The sequence below is a fragment of the Opisthocomus hoazin genome, chromosome 6, assembly GCF_030867145.1.
Source record: "Opisthocomus hoazin isolate bOpiHoa1 chromosome 6, bOpiHoa1.hap1, whole genome shotgun sequence".
NCBI lineage: Eukaryota > Metazoa > Chordata > Aves > Opisthocomiformes > Opisthocomidae > Opisthocomus > Opisthocomus hoazin.
In genome coordinates this window covers 2,434,951-2,450,963 of record NC_134419.1, presented here as the reverse complement: position 1 = coordinate 2,450,963, position 16,013 = coordinate 2,434,951, and the positions used below count along the sequence as shown (strand labels likewise).

General features: G+C 48.4%; 1 protein-coding gene across 1 annotated transcript in view; it reads left to right on the top strand.

Annotated features, from left to right (window-relative positions):
• The first annotated feature begins 1,017 nt into the window (after positions 1 to 1,017).
• Positions 1,018 to 16,013, top strand: part of PDE4B (phosphodiesterase 4B) — a 231,573-nt gene continuing 216,577 nt past the window's right edge. Inside the window, exon 1 of the mRNA XM_075424282.1 lies at positions 1,018 to 1,211. The gene's annotated coding sequence lies outside the window, so the exon portion shown is untranslated. The remainder of the gene's footprint in view (positions 1,212 to 16,013) is intronic.

The following is a 16,013-nucleotide window of genomic DNA, read 5'->3' as shown; positions in this document are numbered from 1 at the left end:
ATCCAACACCCAAAGATCGTAGAATCACAGAATTGTCGAATGGTTTGGGTTGGAAGGGACCTTAAAGCTCATCTGGTTCCAACCCCCCTGCCATGAGCAGGGACATCTCCCACCAGCCCAGGGTGCTCAGAGCTCCATCCAACATGGCCTTGAGCACTGCCAGGGAGGGGGCAGCCACAGCTTCTCTGGGCAGCCTGGGCCAGGGCCTCACCACCCTCATGGGGAAGAGTTTCTTCGTCATATCTCATCTAACTCTGCCCTTGGAGCCGTTCCCCCTTATCCTATCCCTGCACACCCTTGTGAAAAGCCCCTCTCCATCCTTCCTGTAGCCCCTCCAGGCGCTGGCAGTTGCTCTAAGGTCCCCCGGAGCCTTCTCTTCTCCAGGCTGACCAGCCCCAGCTCCCTCAGCCTGTCCTCGTAGCAGAGGTGCTCCAGCCCTCGGATCATCTCCGTGGCCTCCTCTGGCCCCGCTCCAACACATCCCTGTCCTTCTTACGCTGGGGGCTCCAGAGCTGGACGCAGGACTCCAGGCGGGGTCTGACGAAAGCTCTGCACCACGGCCAGGATCAGATGCAAGTCCCTACCGTAAGGAGACCATCTGAACCGAGCTATCCGTGCCCTCCGGGTGCGCGGTGCCCGGCCCAGGGGCGTTGGGCGCGGTGCAGGCGTACTCAGGGCTCGGGTGTCCCCAGCTCTGCGCCTCGGAGGGCGACGGTTCCCGAGGGGAGCCCTCAGCGCGCCATCAGCCGCCGCCTCAAGCGCCTTTTCGCTTCGTTCCCGGGTGCTTCGCGGCAGAGCTCCTCTCAGCGCTCGGCGGGTCTCGGCGCGCCTCACGCGTGGCTGAGGGGAGCCTGAGGCGGGGGGGAGAAGGGACCCTCGCGGCTCCGGCCGCGCCGGGCCTGGACTCCCCTCACGGCAGCCCCGCCCCCCCCGCGGCGGCCCCGCCCGCCTCACGGCCGCCCCGCCCGGCGGGAGGGCGGGAAGCGCGGCGCTGAGGAGAGCCCGGCCCCGCGCCCGCAGCGGACGGCGCCGCTCCCTCCCGGCAGCGCGGGGAAGGGAGCGGAGCGGGCTCTCAGCCGAGCCGAGAGCCGCCGGGCCGCTGCCGTTGCTGGGGAGAGCGGCGGAGCCATGGAGCGCTGAGGAGCGGGGCTGACGGGGGAGCCTGCGCCGCCGCGGGGAGAGGAGCGCGGCCGCCGGGGCTGCCGGGGAAGGTAAGCGCTCCGCGGCTCCCTGCCCGCAGCGCTGGGCTCCCGCCCGGCTCCTCGGGCTCTCCGTCAGCCCCCGGCGAGGGGGGAGGTGCCCCGGGGAGGCCCGCAGCCGCCTTGCCCGGGGGTCCCGGCGGGGAGGGGGGTCGGGGTGAGGCGGGGTGGGACCCCGGGGTGAGGCGGGGTGCGGGGCGCGGAGCGGGGAAAACGTCTTCGTCACTGGCGGGTCGTTTCGGTGGCTCCGGTAAGTTTCGTCGTATGGAATCACATGGCGTTAAGACCGATAATTTGAAGGGAAAATGAAGGGCTGGTGGTGGCGGCTTTCCAAAAAGGGAAGGTGTTCTGTAATTGTGGGTTTTTAAAAATTGTTTTCTTGTGGGTTTTTTTTCCGAATTTCTGCTGGGATGGCTCGTTTCGGTTTGGACCTTTGCCTCGCTGCAGCGTCGCGCTCCGTTGGAAGCGGTGTTCGGCCGCGTCCCCGCACAGGACACCGCACCGCGCTGTGCCTGCGCTGCTGGAACGGGCCGGGCTGGCCAGGCCGTGTCCCCAGAGCCACCTGCAGCCCCGGGCCCTGCCAACCTCTGGTCCCACCAGCCCTCCAGCCTTCATTTCTCCAGGGAGCTTCTCTCCTACCCCCAGAGCCACCTGCAGCCCCGGGCCCGGCCAACCTCTGGTCCCACCAGCCCTCCAGCCTTCATTTCTCCAGGGAGCTTCTCTCCTACCCCCAGAGCCACCTGCAGCCCCAGGCCCTGCCAACCTCTGGTCCCACCAGCCCTCCCAACCTTCATTTCTCCGGGGGTCTCCTACCCCCAGAGCCACCTGCAGCCCCGGGCCCTGCCAACCTCTGGTCCCACCAGCCCTCCTAGCCTTCATTTCTCCGGGGAGCTTTCTCTCCTGGGCTTTGCAGCTGTGCGTTGTGCTCGCTAACGTGTGGTTTGAGTCAGTTTGGGGGTTTGTTTTCTGATTCTCCTTTTCCCAGTCCGGTGCCTGGTGGGAGTTGGGAGTTTAGGGGGGGGATCTGGAAGTTGAGCGTTTCCTCTGCATAGCTCCGCATCGTCTCCGAGACACCGGCTGTGTGCAAGCCCGCCGAGCGGGAGAGCAGAGAGGGATGCTCCTTCCACCTCCTGGGGTGAGGAGTGGTGGATCTGCTCTGGTAGGCAGCGAGCTGTTTACTCTGGGTCTCTCGAGGTGGAACGTAGCCACGGAGGAGTTGTTTTGTGTGGTGCTCAGCGTCTGCCACAATAGGAGATATCCCGAGAGGTCACCTACACTGAAGAGAGAATTCCTGGTAGATTTGCAAGTTATCTTAGCAGCAGAATTCGTGCAACGCTTTTCATTCTTTTGCTTTGAAATTCAGAGGAAGCGGCAGGGCACAAGCTGAGTAATTGCATTTGCGTGTTTTAAATCCAGGGACACAGAGAACTTTTTATACCACTTTGAGAGAGATGCTCGTTTGCGGCATCCCTCGCTGTCGGCTCCAGAGATGGTGGCCAGATTGTAAACAAAGCTCTGATTTATAAATCGCCTAGAATCTAAAGCTCTTTAGTGCAAAAAGTGCTTTTCTAGTACACTATTAAGTGTGCTGGCTGCATGTAGCTGATTATTGCTTGTAATTATCTGTCTCTCTTGTCATCTAACCTATTTTAATATGTTTCCACGTGCCTGCCCAGGTACTCCAGGTACACCTGTGTCTTACTTTATTCTCATCTCTGGATATCTTAGATTCCAGCAAACCATTTTTAAAGGGATGCTTAAACGTGAACCTGAAGTAAAAGACAACATTCAGCCTTGTTGGCTGCTCCTTCCAAAAACAGATTCAGGTTGAATCTGCATCCAGGTGCAGGAATTCAAGCAAAGTCTAGTCTGTGTCATGGAGATAAGCAGTATGCCAAATCCTGATCCCATGCTATTTTGTTATTTGTAGGTAGAACCCTTTTCTCATTTTCTGGTAGTAAATAGGGTGCTACCTGCTGTAAATACAGCCTCTCCTCTTCCTTGCTAGGCTGCAAAAACTCTTCATTGATCTTTGTGCTTTCTGTTACTGCAGCTTCCTTCTTTGCAGTTACTTTTGTACCAGTACATGCCTTTGTATATTAGATGAAAACCTCGCTGTCCAACCCATTTTCTGTACCTGTTGGTCTGCCCATGTTGAACGTAATCGTTAGATCCTTCTGCTGCTTCCCCTCTTGCTGCCATGAAGTACCGTGAAAGTGCTACAGACAGTTGTGCTCTTTCGTCTGTCGTCTTTTCCTCTTGCTTTCCCAGGCGCTCACCAGCCCCTGTGTGTGCCCTGCGCCGGCAGCTTTGTGTCCCAGACCTTCCTGTTGTGCCCCAACCACCCCTGTCCTTGCTTCCCAACTCTTTCCACCTCACCTGGAGGCCTCTCCTTATTCAGCATTGAGATCCTTACTCGAGAGTCCAATTTACCTGTCAGGAAGCTTATAACAGGTTAGCTGGCTAGTCGTCGCTGTGAGCAGTAGTCCTGTTTAAACAGTCATCACAATCAACTATCTTGAATTTCCGTAGATGAAATGGATAGCCATGGGGAGATTTGTAAAATCCTTCTTAGAATGGCAATTTTAAGCGCTGACGGGTTGGGCCGGTTGAGATGATCTGTTTTACCCAAACAGCCCTGCCCTGAAGTGATCCACGTGGTACAAGCTATCCCGGTATAGATGGGGCTAGTTCTTAGGCATTGGGAAAAGTAATAACAAAATGGTGTGGAGAGACACCTGTATTTGTTAAAATTAAATGCCTATTACGCAGAAGCGAAAGCATGTAAGTCTTTACACTAGTTCCACTGGTAAATGAAATTGTGTAATTATGGCAGTAGGATAAATATAGCCTTACCAGATGGAAAAAAAACTATTAGAAAGGCATAGAACGAATGACGATGTGAAAGAACTCCCCTAAACTTGAAGGCTATTGCAGATGAATGTGCGTCTACATACATTAAATATTGCTTCTAAAGCAAAAGGATATTAATCTGATGTTATTACTAATGCTCTGTTGTTTTTTTCCCCCTGTATTTCCCTTAGTTTAGAGAATCAAAATAATTTGTCAGCTTCACTTTCAGATTCTTGCTGCTGCAAGGTTTCGCTTTCAGGCAATGTAGTTATTTAGCTGTTTTAGGTAAAACATTTTAGCTGAATTTCTTAAATTATGAAAATAGTTTTCAGCTTTAAAAACTTGTTTTTACAAAAAAAGAACAAACTTATAGTATCACGTTGCTTGCTAAAACATGCATGCCAGGCCTGTTTCTCTTATCTGTTAGTGCCATTCTGTGAGTGTAAAATGCCACTGGTTGTGTTTGTAACCCCTATGTGCCATTACATCTCGGATAGTTGAAGAGTATATCCCTTATTCAGGTAAACATATTAGAGAAAGTATGATGAATGGTACAGGGGAAGTAAAGTAAGAAGCTTTTTTCCTGGTCGTACAAGATAAGAACAAGTAGGCATGCAGTGAAATTGAAAAATTCAAGACTGTTAAGGTTTCTTTTTTCACTAGATGTATAATTAGACTGAGGGACTATTTCCCAGAGCGTCCTTGAAGCGCAGAACATGGCTAGATCCAAAGTAATTTCTGTAAATCACCGAAGTATCCAGAAACATGAAAAACTTTGCAAATACTAAAAAGACAATTTCGGAGAGCTGCAGAAAAGATGTAAATGTTTATCCTTCATAGCTTAAGCCAGCCTCTGAGAAATAAGGCTTGGAAGAAACTTTCTAGGAGAGCAGATTATCCTACGTCTGCCTACAGTGGAATTTCTTGCACTTTCTGTCGAAGCATCTGGCGTTACTGTCAGTGATGAGAAAATAGATTAGTAGATGACGAGGGATTAGATCTGTGGCTATTCAGATCCTTAAGAAGTGCAATTCTGTAAGTGCACGTGGGCACTCTGAGTTTGGCACTTTCCAATGTTTGTGCACTGAACAATACACTTTGTTTAGTTTATTAATAAATCGGGGGAAGAAGATCTAGAAAATTCCCCTGTAGTTGTCTTTGCTTCTCCCTTTTCCTTCTGTCTGTGTGGGTTTTTTGTGTGTGTGGTTTCTGGGATTTTTTTCCTCCCCTGCATCCGTCTCTCCTGAATGTTCTCTCCTCTTCAGAAGCCAAGCAATGAGTTTTACGTATGGTTTTGCCAGTGGGCTTTGTGCGGGTGATGGCATTTGGCTGCCTCCTTCAGCCTTCTTTCACCTGCAGAGAGGTGGCCAGCGGGCAGAGACGAGGGGAGGGAAGGTGTCCCAGTGCGGGGGGGACGTTACCAGTGGTGGGTGGGACACTGGTAATACGTTTCCATGAGGACGACCAGGGTTGCTTACTGCTAGTGGGGGAGCTATGAAACTGGGCTATGACAAACAGAGACATAGGGTCTAGAGGGCTCTGTGCAGGTTCAGGGCCTGGGAGAAGTAAAGACAATCTTGGTGGTGCTGAAAATGCAGATTGGGAGTTGGGCTACGAAGATGATGAGGGGACAGGAGCATCTCTCCTACAAGGAAAGGCTGAGGGAGCTGGGGTTGTTCAGCCTGGAGAAGACAAGGCTGAGAGGGGACCTTAGAAATGCCTCTAAATATCTGCAGGGTGGGGGTCAGGAGGACGGGGCCAGACTCTTTCCAGTGGTGCCCAGCGACAGGACAAGGGGCAACGGGCACAAACTGGAGCATGGGAAGTTCCAGCTGAACATGAGGAAGAACTTCTTCCCTCTGAGGGTGACGGAGCCCTGGCCCAGGCTGCCCAGGGAGGCTGTGGAGTCTCCTTCTCTGGAGATATTCCAGCCCCGCCTGGACACGGTGCTGTGCAGCCTGCTCTGGGTGACCCTGCTTGGGCAGGGGGTTGGGCTGGGTGACCCACAGAGGGCCCTGTCAACCCCGACCATCCTGTGATTCTGTGTGTCACGGTGTAGACCAAAGGTATTGTGTAGAATGACTTATTTTGTATATGAAAAAGGGTATCGTATTTGGGGTAGATTTGTACAGCTTGCTACCTTATGGGCTGAACATCTTTCCTGTTAAATCGTTAAAGAGTTGAGAGACGGGTAAGAGTTGGTGCTAGCACAAACAAATGGTTTGTGATGGGCTGTTGGACAGTGAAGTGAGGCTGGATTGGATTTGGCATTTGGGCTCAGTATGACGTGGGTGAGTGATACGGAGTTACTGTTGGCTTATGTGAAGTTACAGTAGTTTCTGGTGGGGTGGAAGTAGCTGAGAGTTCAGTGCAACACAGCACAAAAAGCCACTGGAAAAGAGATGAGATCTGTCGTGAGCTTAGGTGGTTTTTCCCACGTGTGGAAGTGCTACATATAGTAGTATGACTAAAACTAGGGTCAGGGATTGGCAAGCTGTGGGTTGATGACTGTTTCTTTCTGTAACACCAATAAGGGCTGATACTAACAGTGGGTAATGCCTTGAAGGCGAAGTCTTGACTAGATGGTGGTTAAAGCCACAGGCAGGGCTAGGGTTGAGTTTCTGAGCTTGGATTTGGAAATAGGAGCAGCTAACACCTGAAGAAATGTGCTGAATTATGGTCCTTAGACTGGGATGGCTGGAGCCAAGTCGGCAAATATCTTTTGATGCGCTCTGAAGATGAGCAGCCTTGCTGACCTGAAGAGCCACGTTTCCCTTAAAACTCGCTATGCTTAGAGGTTTCCTGTCAGGCAGTCACCCTTGCCAGCAGCGATATAGAGACTGCTTTGCTGTCCTTGCAAGTGGAGTCAGCCCTAAGGTTTTTGGAGCCTGCACTCCGTGAAGGATTCCATCCAACCCTTGGTGTAGCCATAGAGACCCTTCCTTGCCAGTAAACCAAGCCGTTTGTCCCTTGCCTCACGGGCTTTAGCCTTAGGAATGAACATAGATATTCCTCTCAGAGACCCAAACCACAGGCTTAGCTAGAGCAGCTGGGATGTTCACTATCCAGCATTACAGACAGTGTGTCGGCGCCTTCCATGTCCTACACCAGAGGCTCCTTCAGACCAGGCTGTGGAGGCCGTCTTGGGGAGACTAGAGCCCAAGGAATGCCCTGGCTGGGCACGTATAGAAAAGATGAACTTGATCAAAAATAGCTGCGTGCTTCACGAATTTTTGTATCCTTGAAGACTTTAAATCCTTATTACTACTCTTCAGAGGTATTTTCTCCTCTCTCTGCATTCTATTCTCTGAAAATGAAAGCACTAAGCTGACTGAGTCTTTTTAAGTCTCTTTTTATAGTTGAAACACTAGTTAATTCAGAGGACCTTTACTTCTCAGGTTGTTGAAAGCCTCTGTGATTTTGCTGTTGGTTGACCAAGAAATCTCACAGCAGTTCGGTTTTCCTGTGGGCTGTAGGTAACTTGATAAAATATTGGTATTTCAGCATATGACGTACTTTATTGTGTGTTAAAGGAGTTTCTGATAACAGAAAAGCAGCAGAAGTCACCAGGATCCTTTGCAATGCATCAGAGAACTTTGGGTGACTGATGTTCTCTTTATTTCTTGGAGTGATGTGAGTGATGCCCAAAAGAGGACGGAAAACCTCCTCAGTGGTTTGGCGTTGTGTTGAAGGTCTAGGCTACGTTTCAACGGGAGCACGAGCATGCAGACTGTTAGATGACATTTTTAAGAAATGCTTTGAATGTCATTTGCTGAAATGCACTTCATCTGCAAGCAGCTGCCAGTTGAGAACATTAAACTGACCTGACTTAGCTGCTAAACAGTTAATGTGTACTCGTTTAATCTCTAATTATTTGCAGCACAGCTGATAATACCCTACTTTTGATCTGATTTATAAGCAGCAGATTTTGTAGAGAACAGCAGCTATTTGTGGTGAAATGTAGCCTTCCAAGCATGAAGTGTTAGTGAGCAGCAGCAGAACGAGAATGACTACAGTTGGTACATAACAGGTAATAAAAGGTTGACCAAAAGGGTAACCAAGCAGCAGGTACTAATATGGTTTTTTTATCAGATACTTTTCAACTTGCACGAACTAGGACAAGGATTGTTGGTGTGATGTTTGCAGTGAAGGAATGATTTTGCTCAGGATATTCAAGGTGTATGTTGTAAAAAGAAACAGAAGCTCTGTCCAACAAGTAAATAAGTGGAAAGAGAGGTCACCTAAAATAAATTCAAGGAAACAATATGGTCTAGAAGACTACAGAGAGCCAGGCGAGCATGGCGGAGCGGGGAGCAGCTAACGAGCTGATGCCGTAGGATGGCTTGGTAGGTCTTGTCTGGAAGAGAAGTCATCTCTGCTCTCCTAGACCCAGAAGGAAACCTGACCTGTTGGCAGTGTTCTAGAGACAATATTCTGCTGGGGTCATTACATGCTTTTTACAGACAAAGATACCTCAGGGAAGCTGCAAAAGATAGCTAGGGTGAGAGCTTAATGCTAGGATTTTCTCCTCAGTATTCTTTTAGATGTTTTATGAGAGTGTTTCTAAACTTGTAAACAAGAAGTTGACCCTTTCCTTTGCTAGAATAAATAACCATGGTATTTTCATTTTTGTTTTTGCCTGGGGTCCTGGGTGAACTCAGGTGCCACTGACACATACAAGAAGCAGTATTTCTTCTAGAAACTAATCCAAGTAGAGTGACTCTCTGCAGCATATAAGAGGTTTGCGTGCTGTTGGAGCTGCAGTGTTTTTGCAGTGACGTGTAAGAATCCGTTTTGGGACGTAAATGATGAAATGTCAAGAAAAAGGGGGAGAAATTTCCCTTGATGGGGGAGAACCTTCTTTAACCTTCTTGTTGCTAAACAAAGCTTAATGTGAGTCATGCAGATTGATGTGGATTGAATGCTTTCTGCCTGCAAGATGGTCACCAAGGGAAAAATTACTTCAGAGCGTTGGTGTGGACCAGTACTATGCTCAGATTGAAAAATAAATTCTTGCAATTGATTTTTGGTTCATTCATGCTTTTGTAATTCAGTAATTGCTCGAGGAAGCAGTAGACTGCGTACCACTGGAATAAACAGTACCAAAAAAATGTTCTGAAATTGCCAGAGCACTTGTTAAATGTGAAAGATAAATCTGGAGCGGAGCTCCTTGCAACAGGGATACTTTCAAGAGTGCTTATAAATAGTGAAAACAGGAACTTCAGGAAGAGAGGAATCCGAAATGATTAATCCTCGGTGGTAACCATTGCTGAAACTACAAGCCCAAATAAGAAACAGAAAATGATCCAACCTCACAAGAGCTCTTGAGAAGAAAATAAGTATAAAACATATGGAAACCTTCAGGGTGAAGCTGCTCTGTTTGATGGGATTCTGTTCAAAGAAAATCATATTCTCAGGATGCACAGCGTGCTCAGGAATACTAATCATAGATCTCACAGTGCCCGTGTGGGGTGCGAGGGCTAAACCCGCTGCTGCCTGTTTTGGTCATTCCACTTGAGGAAAAGGCGTCCGTGTATAACGCTTGCAATCGCTGTAGGCATCAGCTTGGAAAATTGTCACGGAAATAGCACAAGATTCTCCATTTTTCTGCTGAAAATGGCTGGTGGTGTTTTGAGTTCACAAGAACACTAACCAGTCTTAGGCAGGAGACAAAGAGCGTTCAGAAGCGGGATGTGAAGTGCTCTTTGGAGGGCTCGGGTTCAGATCGCTGCTTCTGCCAGAAGTGCTCCTCTTCCTGCTGGAGAAAACTCTCAGGGTATCTAGGGTGTATCTTCGGGGATCCTCCGAGGAGAGCAGGAAACCTGCCCAGCATTGTCGTCCTGGAAAGTCCTAGAAGCTTCTCCAGGAACTGGAGTGGTGAGGTACAGTGCAAGAGCAACAGACTTGGAGGGTCGGATCGGGTGTAGCGGCACCTTTGCTGGCTGACACCGAGGATTGCGTGAAAGATTCTTGCTTGAAACAACTCCAAGAGATGCACAGCATCAAGAAGCTCTAGGCACATGGTCTACTGCTATCATAACAATTAATATTCTGCTGTAATAGCGCTTAGGATACGCTTCCCCACTGTTTTTTCCCGGGTATGCAGGGTTGGGAGAAGTGGATATGCCTCAGTTGCTTGTTGTTTTTTTCCCTTTATTTCTTTTCTCTGTCTCAATTTTGCATTCCTTTGTAGAATTCATTCAGAAATTTCTATTATAACCCTCTTCACTGCCGTTTCCTAATGAATTATGTATATGTGTAACTTACAGACCTTTGGATGAAAACCATTAACGTAAGAGAAATACTTGGATGAGCAGGAGGATTACAAGCCTGGCACTTCTCCGAAGCTGGTGATCTGCTTTTCCCATTCTGAGCTTTTCATTTGGTTTCAGCATATGCATAATGCTTTGGTATCCTGAAATCCCCTGCCTATACTGATAAAGGTTTGATGTGTTACTTGACATGTGTCCAGTGTTTTCCCTGTTCAGTAGGTGGATTTAGTCTGTGTGGTTTTTCACATTTTTCTTTGATTTTTATTCATTTCTGTAATTTTTGGAGGAGCCACAGGGCCATTTTTTTTTTTCAAGCTGCTTGTGGGTCACTGATCAATCAATTCAAATATAAATCGAAGACTTTAAATGCCTTTTCTTAGAAAGGCGAGAACAAGACAATGTTCAAATGAAGTCAGGCATAAGAACTGTAAAAATAAATACTTGTTTACCTAATGCTTACTTTTCTTCTGGAGCCTGTTGGTATATTCACAGGAAACTTACATATTTTTTAAAAAAGGAAAAATTATCAAGTCACAGGCAAGTAGCTAGCTAGAAGGAAGTAGAAAGATACATTTTTTTACCATGCGTCCTTGTTTCTTAATCATCACTATCAGTATAAAAAATACTTTGTACAAGTGTACAAGACTAGTAGTCTGTACAAGACTAGTACTGTTCTGGTGCAAGAGTCCTGTCATGTAACATAGTTGTAATGAAATGAATTCCTCAATTCAATTATGCGTAGTAAAAGTTAGGAAGTACTTGGTGAGCAAAAGATAAGGTATTTGTTTAGACTCGTGAAAACAGAGCAGCTTTATGGTAAAAAATAGTAATGTAGCCCTTAGCAAACCCCTGTTGATTTTTGTACACATCGGTAGAAATCTTTGATGGATTTTTCTGGGTTAAATACTGCTTCGCTTCTTTGACCTGAGGAGTTGCTGTTGTGGAGTTTGCTTGTTGCCCTTAGTACCAGGAGGAATTGATGCTAGCTGTGTTTTTTGTGTGAGCGCTATTGTTTTATTTATAAAACAAGGAACAAGCAAGAGACATCTTCCAAAGTCCTCTCGGTGGAGTGGTTTATGCTGCCACATGCCTCTTCCCCAGCAGAAACGCTCGTGCTTCTTTTCTGCTGCACCTTAGGGTAGCAGTAGTGATGTTCCTCCTGCAGCACTCATCTTTTAGGAAACTACTTTGCTATGCTGGGATTGAATGCATCAGAGAAACCGTTTTCAAACAGCCCCCAAGAAAAAATGCCCTTCTCCCTTCCTATAATTTGCTATATGATTGGAGTGCAATATGGTGCAATCCCTGGAGTAGGTACTGCGATTGCTTTTTCCATTTTACTCTGCGGAGATGTCTAATTGCTACTTTATTTGGTGGATCTTGTGACTACCTAATGGATCAAAGACCTGCGTGCTGGTGGGCACCAGCACTTGCTTTCCAGTGTGACCATGTCAAGGTTATAGTATATATAGTGTATGTACAGTGAGGAAATGGTGAACTGAGATGGAAACCTCTGTATCAGAGCTGCAGTGTTGGGTGCAGGCTCGTCTATTTAAAGTTTGCTCGCATCGAATAAGCTGGGCAGTCACAGAGCTTTAAATTTGTTTTTCAATGCTCTTTCGAAGAGGTGGATCCCAGCCAGGCGAAAGGAGTGGGTTGATACGGCGATGCGAGTGGGCGATTGCCGCCTGGAGGCATCCGTATATTGTCTGGCTTTGAAGGCAGTGGTTTGCCACACCTGTAACGCTGCTGAGCTGCTGTTCAGCACCTTCTAGTGCACTGAGCAGTGCAGGGGGTCTTTCCAGGCTGCAGATTACCTGTCGGTTTGGGACAACACAAGTGAGAGTTATAAAACCAGCTTAAGGTCTACCTGCTGCTTCCCAGAGCCACGGCAGTCCCATCCCCAGCACTTCAGGGTAAATACATCTGCGTTCAATTGGTCCCGTTGCTGAGCCAGAGCACTTTTAATCCAGAGCACATTCATTCTGTTTCTACGTTTGTACCGGTTACTTTGTGGTTGTACAAAACAGGCTTTCTTCTTTTCAGGACACCAAATCCATTTCTGTTTTCAGTATTGATATTGTGTCTTGCGGAGCAAACAAGCTGCATCTGAATTAATGCTGTGAAGTGCAGTCGTGTGGCATGCACAGCTGCTTCACTACAGACATATACTTTCTTTTTGTTTTTAAGGTCTGGTTACAATAATAGGTTTTAAAAGGGTATTTGTAGGTGTCTAACAATTATACTTTATAATCAGAGTAATTAAATTCATAGAAATTACTTGTTTGAAACAAAAAAAAATTTGCAAGCAGCATCAAATTGTTCCCCCTACGTTCTCGTAGTTACCACTGCATACTTGGTGTCTAAAATGTGGTGCATGTATTCACACTGTAAATATAAGCAACCATTATTATCGTTTCCATGAATTTTTTTGATGTAAAATACCTAGAGAAGATTTTTTTTTTTCCCCATTGGAAGTCTGTAGGATCAGATTATCGTTGCTTTTTCTGCAGAGGAGGGTGAAAGGAGTGCTCTCCATATGTCTGTGGGGTTAAAATTATCCTGAGCGTTGTGTGGCTATGATGCTGCAGATGAGTGCGGTTCTGCGCTCTGCAGCTAAAATGGATAGATCTAAATGGAGGAGGTAGTGGGAATGCTTCATTCCCGAGTCGTTCAGGCTGTAGGAGGTTCCTGTTCTCCATTGCACCCAGTTCTCCCTACTTCTGGTTTGGCCCTTTTAAGCAGGACTTGTTTTTCTTTAAGTAAGCAGCAGGCGTTTTTTCAAAAAGAAATGTACAAGGTGATATTGTAATTTTCATGTATTATCGCTCTGAGTACCTGCCTGAACCTCTATGGCGGAGACCTGCAGTCGTTTGTAAGGATGCACAGGCTGTCTCCCGGGCTGGGTTAACTCAGCTGGGTGCTGAGAAGCCTCTCTCTGCGGGAGGGACGCAGCGTGGTGGCTCCCCTTGGAGGAAGGAGAAGAGCCAACAGCCAACGCCTGCCCCTGGACGGACGTACAGCGATAGACACTGGGCACCCCCATGCTGCAGGAGCCCCTCTGCAGGTCGTGACGTGCTGATTTTCAGTCTTTTCCAGCCTATCGCCCTCAAAACAGCTGGCAATCATCTCGTGGCGTGCCAGGGTACCACTGTCCTTCGGAACGGGGAGGCCTTCGGTGTTTGGAGCCTTGCTACATGAGTTAAAGGCTGTGCAGGGCTGAAGTGGCAGGTCAGCGCTGCTCAGTCCCTGCATGGATGGAGCAGGCGAGTGTCCTCCTTCCCTGCCCACCTTGGGCGGCCGGGCTGGGGAAGCTTGCCTGTCCTCCCCGTCCCACGGCGCTGCCGAGGGAAGCGATTTCTTCACTTTGCTCCTCTGTTTCTGTGCTGTTGGGTAGAGGTGGCACTTCTGATCTCTGGCTCCGAAGATGAGACAGGTGAAAACAAAAGGAGCTAATTCTGCACGCTGCAGCACTGCTGGACCGTGGGATTTGCCTCAAGTTTCTTGCATTTGCCTGCTGTTTTCAGCAGCAGAGGTCTGTCTGTTCCTACCCTGAGGCTGTGAAGTGTAGACCTAGTAAATTAGATTCCGACTGCTTCTTTGCTTGGGCTTTCAGTAGTCTTGCTTGCGAGTGCTCAGTCTTTCTCTTCTGGGGTGTATTATAAATGCCACTTTCAGCCAGGTTACAAGCTGTTCTGTGCACCATGTTTACTGTAGAAAAACAGCTGAGGGTACATCTTTCGCAGATTTATTTTGGGCATCTCATTTGGCTTCGGGAAAAAAACATTTCCTTCTATTCAGAGTTCTAAAAGGAAGAAATATGAGCATTTCCTTATCTCAGTGGAAGGCGATTTGTGGGGGGAGCACCTGAGTGCTGGAGCGAGTTAGGAATGTGAAAGCCTTTTGAAAGGAGAAGAGAAGCTATCATATAGTGCTTACCCCCAGATCCTCTATGAACAGGTTAAACTCAATGTAATTAATAACATCAAGAAGAAATCCATTAAGTTGTTATAGTAACTGGGAAGCTGAGGTTTAAAATGTATGATCTGAGTGACTCAGCACTGGGGGAAGGGATCTGAAAGCCCACATATGGAGAGCTGGCAGCATCCTTCTCCCTGGTCTCTTCTCTGTCCACGCCCCGGGAAGCTCCGCTGTCGGCACGTTGCGTGGTCAAGGCTCCCACCAAATCTGGGGCTGCTTTGCAGCCAGAGTCACAGAATCATAGAATGGTCGGGGTTGGCAGGGACCTCTGTGGGTCACCCAGTCCAACCCCCTGCCCAAGCAGGGTCACCCAGAGCAGGCTGCACAGGACCTTGTCCAGGCAGGTCTTGAATATCTCCAGAGAAGGAGACTCCACAGCCCCTCTGGGCAGCCTGGGCCAGGGCCACGTCACCCTCAGAGGGAAGAAGTTCTTCCTCATGTTCAGCTGGAACTTCACATGCTCCAGTTTGTGCCCATTGCCCCTTGTCCTGTCGCTGGGCACCACTGGAAAGAGTCTGGCCCCGTCCTCCTGACACCCACCCTGCAGATGTTTATCGGCATTTCTAAGGTCCCCTTGCAGCCTTCTCTTCTCCAGGCTGAACAAGCCCAGCTCCCTCAGCCTCTCCTCGTAGGAGAGATGCTCCAGTCCCCTCCTCATCCTCGTAGCCCTCCACTGGACTCTCTCCAGTAGCTCCTCATCTTTCTTGAACTGGGGAGCCCAGAACTGGACACAGCACTGCAGATGGGGCCTCATCAGGGCAGCGTGGAGGGGAAGGAGAACCTCCCTCGCCCTGCTGCCCACACTCCTCTTGATGCACCCCAGGATCCCCATTGTCCTTCTTGGCAGCCAGGGCACACTGCTGGCTCATGGTTAACCTGTCATCCACAAGGACACCCAGGTCCCTCTCCACAGAAGGACGTGTTTATTCTGTCCACCCCACCTGCATGTGGTTTCCCTGTTGTGCATCAGCGTAACGATTCATGCTTGTCTCTGCAGCGTGTCTGATGACCCTTGAAGAAAGTTGGCAAAACTCACCCAAAATAAGTGGCAGTAGCAGCAGTGCTGGGTCTTTCTGAGAGGCTCTTTCATGAGGCATGGTAAGGGATCTGTGGGTCTGTGTGTCCCCTGGAGTAGCAGCACCTCGTTTCTGGAGGTCCCCTGGAAGGAGGATATCTACTGAGGTTTCAGAAAGGGGAATTTGTTTGCTGTGACTTACTTGGTATCTTCTTACAGGTGTAGAAGGAGGTAGGTTACTTTCATCGACCTCACTGAAAAGTAGTTGTGTAGAGTGAATGCGGGAAAGGATTGTTTCCTTTGCGTCTCTGTGCACTTTCATCGCTTGCACTCAGTGTTTTCTCAGGATGCAGAACGGTACGTACACGCTGCCCTGCTTCTCTGCAGGCATTAACAGCAGGTGATGGCCTGGGCGTCTGAGGAGCGGCGTGCAGAAGCCTGGGATGCTGCTTTCAGCCTGGGGTGAAGATGTTTTGTGCTGTTGTAACGTGGTTGGTTCAGAGTATGTAATTCTGCATCCAGAATTAATAATAAACCTTTGAAATAGCAAATGCTTGCTATTTCGTAGTGTAGTTCTCATGACTGTGTGTAGCTTCTGCTTTAGAACAAGGAAGTTTTTGTTGAGCAATTAACTGCATAACAGCAGGCTTTAAACCTAGGAGTGGTTTGGTAGTGTAATGGTCTATGAAGATC